The sequence below is a fragment of the Camelus ferus genome, chromosome 23 (genome assembly GCF_009834535.1).
Source record: "Camelus ferus isolate YT-003-E chromosome 23, BCGSAC_Cfer_1.0, whole genome shotgun sequence".
NCBI classification, from domain to species: Eukaryota; Metazoa; Chordata; class Mammalia; order Artiodactyla; family Camelidae; genus Camelus; species Camelus ferus.
In genome coordinates, this window is record NC_045718.1 from 22584867 (window position 1) to 22590175 (window position 5309).

Below are 5309 nucleotides of genomic sequence, written 5' to 3' on the forward strand. Positions count from 1 at the left end.
GTTTTCAATCTAGTAGAAAAGGTACTGTATAGAGTAATCTTGCTTAAAATGCAAGAGGAGGTGTGATCAATGCCATCATTTATACAGAGAGGATAATTGTAGATAAATATAGATACATAATTATAGATAAATACAATCATTTATCCATATTATATAATTATATAAATATAATTATTTATCTGCATAAATCATTCTCGATAACTCCAAATGAATATAAATTACTATAGGAATTAAAAGATCCATCAGGATAGATCAAGGTTTCCAGGTAAGACATCAGGCAGCAATAGTTGAAATAGGCCTTGAAAGATGGGCAAGAATTCAGCAGCAGGACTGGAACTCCTGAGAGGCGGGCGTTGAGCAGGAAGGACCATCAGGACAGAAGAGTCCAGGGAAGGCCCCTGTAGTCAATGGAGAGCAGGAGAAGAATGGAGAGAGCTAGGAAAGTATGTGATTTGGGGGCCAAGGACAACCGTGGAAGAATCGTAAGCAAGAAAGCAGTCTATGTTAGGACTGCCTTTAGGAGGGTTCATTTGGCCGTGGTCAGCCGGGTGAACTGAAAGGAAGAAAGCGTGGAGACAAGAAGGCCATTAGTTGAAGTAGATCCTCCTTGGCCTTCAGAATACCAGGGTCCAGGAGGGGAAGGGGCTCTCTGGAGGCTCTTAGGAACTCAGGGCTTCACATAACATCCGCTCGGCCCCTCTTGAAATCAATTCCTCATTAATGTTGTCATTTACATCCATGAGTATCTTTCCTGTGTTCATTCCATGAGTCCTGCAAAAGCTTTTAATGCGGAAAACATGTATTCTTCCCTCAAAAAAAAAAAAAAAAGAAACTTGTAAATTTACAGAGGGGAATTATAATTATAATTAGCCAATTTGAATAATGCAGCGCTAAAGTTGCATTGTTTTTCTTTCTGCTTCTGAGTTGAACTTTCCCCTTCCCTTTGCCTCTGTCCACACAGTTTCGGGGGATGGGAGGACGCTCATGAGTGTGTGTGTGGGCGGGGAGGGGTGGGGAGGGGCGCATGTGTTCCCAAGTGCCTACCTGTATCTTTTACTGAGTTCTTGGAGCTTCTTTGTAAAAGTTTTGTTTGGTCCTACTAGAGTTTCCAGTAATTCAACATTGTCGGCTACCTCTGCCACTCTTCACAGCTGGAACTCGGGCAGCTGTTAGGATGATAAGAAACAGATGTAAAGCCACTTGGCTGCCATGATTTCTCTTTCTCCAGCACCATGAAGATGTATTAGACACACGCACAACACTTAAAGTTCTACTTGGGGTGCTGATCCTTTTAAATTATGGACAAACTGGAACATCCAAAAGCGAATCAAAGGGAGTGGGGTGGGGGAGGGATACATTGGGAGTTTGGGATTTGTAGATAGTAACTACTATATATAAAATAGATAAACAACAAGGTCCTACTGTTCCACAGGGAACTCTGTTCAATAACTTGTAATGGCCTATAATGAAGAAGAATGTGAAAAGGAATATATATATATATATAAATGAATCACTATGCCGTACACCAGAAACTAACACAACATTGCAAATTAACTATACTTCAATTAAAAAAAAAGTGAATCAAAGGAGATGAAGAAATCACCTCCACTATTTGTTTACCTTCATCAATTGCTTTCAGAGGACCCAGAACTGGTGCGTTTTCTAAATCACACAGCTGTCTTTATTGCTTTTCTTGCAGTTAAACAGTTGTTCTCCATCTCATTCTGAGGTCTGTTGTTTTAGACACAGATGCACAACATTCTGTTACTTACTCTCCTCTGCTTCTGGGACCCTGCATTTATCAAATAAGGACAATTTGAGGAAGGTCAAGGTTCAAAAGGACTCGATGCCAATAGGAAATAAACCTTCTCCTTCCCTTTACACAGGCCTGCTCACACCCCACAGCTGGGTCGGGTTTATGGCCGAAGGGAAGCTTATCATTGTTGGCTGGCTGGGTAACCAACCCTCGATTTGCACATATAGCTGTCACCATTCCCTGCTGTGCTTCCCCTGTGAGTCACTGATTTCAGGTGCTATAGCAACAGGTCTGGGATGTGCACATGATGAACTTGAGTTCCTCTCCTGACTGAGTTCAAAGCACCGCTGGCCCTTCCATGGATCAGAAGAAATTTTCATTTTAAATACCTGCCAGCTGACCCAGAGCTGGCCAAAATGAGGGGGAATTTCCAACAGGACTTAGCAGGATCTTGGGAGTGTCTTTCAGAAGAACTTACTGCGTTGGGTTGGAAGCTTTCTTGTGAATCAGAGCTTGGATTGCAGTCCCAGCGCTCTGAGAATGAGCGAAGACACCAAATCTCTGACGTTGGACCCACTCAGTGGCTCATGGTCCGGCTTGTACTGAAGTTGCCATGGAGAAGTGACAAAAAATGGAAAGAATGCAGTAACACTTTCATTGAGCTAAATTATTTCATCAAAAGTGCTGTCCTTTATTTTAAATTGTCTATTTCTTCAATGTTTAAAAAAAAAAAATCATTCATAGCCTGGTTCAACTATTAGCTTCTCTTAGAAGCCTGCTCTGATATTCTCAGTGTATCTCGGTGGCTCTTTTAATTCCCATAATACTTAATATTTATCTTACCCAACGATGTTAAAAAAAGCCCTTTCTTTTGTAAAGTGATAATGGTGGATTTTAGAGTTCATGCCTGAGTTTAGGGAAAGTTCAGTGGGCTGACCCAGAGTATGCGACTTTTTATTTTTTCAGTCCACCTACCTACTCCTAAACTCATCCAGAAGTCCAGAAGTCTGGTAACCACTGGGCCAGATGAGTCCTAAGGAGCATTCCAGACCAACAGCCGTGGAAGTCTCAGTGAGCATTTATGCCTGTTATCTGAAATTATCCCCACAAAATCCTAGTGAAGCAGGTAGTGCAGAGAGGATCTGTGTACACGCATTCATTCATCCCACCAGGATGGGTGCCTACTGTGTGCTAAGTGCGAATTCCTGCCCTCAGGGGACTCACAGTCCACAGCCCTGGGTGAGCAATCTTTATGCAAACATATAGGAAAAGTACTTGTGTGTTCACATATAGACATATATATGATAAACATGATTATCAGGGAACAGCAGAAAGCCCCTCCTTTTCCCCATAGGCAACCTTCTTAAAGTCTATCCTTTCATGTGTATGTATTCTTGCAAAATATATATTGCTGTTTCCTGTGAATGTTTCTAATTCTGCAGATGACATTGTTACATATCGCATTCTGTTTTCTACTTCTGTCCCACTTCCCAGATCCACCCATGTTGCTGGCATACGTCTAACTTTGAGAAAATCAGTTTCATCTCTTTTGGGGGTCCTTATGGTTAGTGTTTTGACATTTGTTTAAAGACCATTCTCACCCCTAATCCCAAAGAGACTCAGCTGAAACTTCTTCTATAAATGTATCATTTAATCTTTCTCATTTTAGGAAGTCAATCCATCTAGTGACCTTATGTGAAGATCTAGTTTTACGTTCCTCCATACATCGAACCAGCCTTTTCCCAGTGCTGTCTACATGCAATCCACACTTCCCCTCTTTGATTTGTCGTGCCTCCTTCATTATATAATAAGTGCCTACGTGGACACGTGTGTGACTCTGAGGAAGGTATTTTTAGAGCATCGTTCCCAAGGTCAGTCAGTCTGAAGGCAGCTTAACTGAGATTAGATGCTCTGGACCCCATTTGATCACATTGTTCTTTTAAGATTAATAAAGCTCACCCAGAAGTCACAGGACGTCACAGCTGGAAAGGAACCCAGGGGTTCCAGGCTAACTCTTTTAGCTTCTGTCTGATACCCCAGGCCCTGAGAGGCCGATGCCTTGCCTGCAACAGAGCGAGAGAGCCAGAGCTCAAGTGCATTTCACGTCTACTGATTTCAACTCTTCTGCTCCTCCCTCTGCGCTATTTAGATATAATTTGAGAGCATGGATACAGAGCCACGTGGACAAGCCCGAACTGCACATACATTTGGTGTTCACATATAAAACGTATATTTGACCTAAACTGTTCTGTACTGTTGTCCTAGAGCATAGGTGAAAAACAGGGCGTGAGAAAAAGAAGAAGGGAAGGGGATCTTTCTGCAGAGTCTCAAATGGGTGTTACACGATGCATTTTATTTCCTGGCGTGAACCTCGGATTCTTACTCAGTACCTCTCTGCTTTTACTTTATGAACAGGTTGAACAAACTTGGTTGTCTGATTACCAGGAGCCAGCAAATTATATACAGTAAGCTAGAGGTAAAGGAGGAGGCTATTAGAGACACCGAGAGGAAAACAATTAGAATTTTTCCAAAATCCAGAACAGATTTCAGATGGCAGGGTAGCAGGGCACCACGGTGTAGGAACAGTCTTTCAAAGCTTGTCGGGGGCTGAGGGCAATCACTGTATCATGGCCAAATAACCATCATTCAGGAAGGACAATACTCGAGTTCCCAAGAACAGGATAAATTTTGTTGATTATTTTCTGTCACTGAATGCAGGGAAGTGCATGATTTGTCCATATTTTCATCCAAAAAGTCTAAAATAGTCATCAAAATCAAGGACCTACTGACACATATATCTTTTTCAGCTAAGAGGGCCTAAATGCAATGACATCCCAGTAGCAACAAATGCACCTAACTCCTAGACCTTGATTTCCCACACCACTCTCCAGTAATTGCAACCAGGCATGCTTGGAGAAATGGCTGATGCGAGGCCTCGGGCAGGAAATACACAAGATGAGCCTGGAGCATTACGTAGGAGCAGAAAGTAAGGAGAGCTCAAAAACGAACCAAAAGACCCACAGCGACATTGTGAGTACCGTGAAGGGGCATAGGACCCCGCTAAGAGAGCGCCCAGTGGCCAATGCCTGAATGATTTCAGCAACCAAAAACATCAGGTAGTCCTAGATTATGACCCACAGTATAAAATAAATATCCATGAGTCACACTCATTTATAAAATAATAGTAGCCCTTATACATAAGTGATTGAATAAATGAATAAGTCCGAGAGAAGAAACAAGTCTCCCATGCAGAAGGAATCCAAATAATTTATGGGGATAACCGCCCTCAAGGAGAGGAAGCTTAACCCCCATCCCTTAAGTGCAGACATAGCACGACACTCTTCCTTCCAAGGAGTACAGTCAGCATACGAAGAGGGGAAGAAAGAGTCACTCTGCAGTAGAGAAATGGGACCAGAACGCCCTCGGCTCGGCGATCCAGGTCAACGTCGGCAGTGATAATCACGTTGATACGTGTCCTTGGTGTGATGTGATGAAAACGCACTTTACCTCTTCTATCTTCTTCCCGGAAACCTGTAACCTCAGTCTAATAGTG

At 42.6% G+C, this 5309-nt stretch overlaps 1 long non-coding RNA gene across 1 annotated transcript; it reads right to left on the reverse strand.

Annotated features, from left to right (window-relative positions):
* Positions 1–322: 322 nt before the first annotated feature.
* LOC116659315 lies at positions 323–1757 on the reverse strand. The gene is made up of 3 exons (XR_004314632.1): positions 1621–1757; positions 1045–1166; positions 323–804 (listed from the first exon to the last, which is right to left on the reverse strand). It is a non-coding gene; the product is annotated as an uncharacterized LOC116659315 (long non-coding RNA).
* Positions 1758–5309: the final 3552 nt, after the last annotated feature.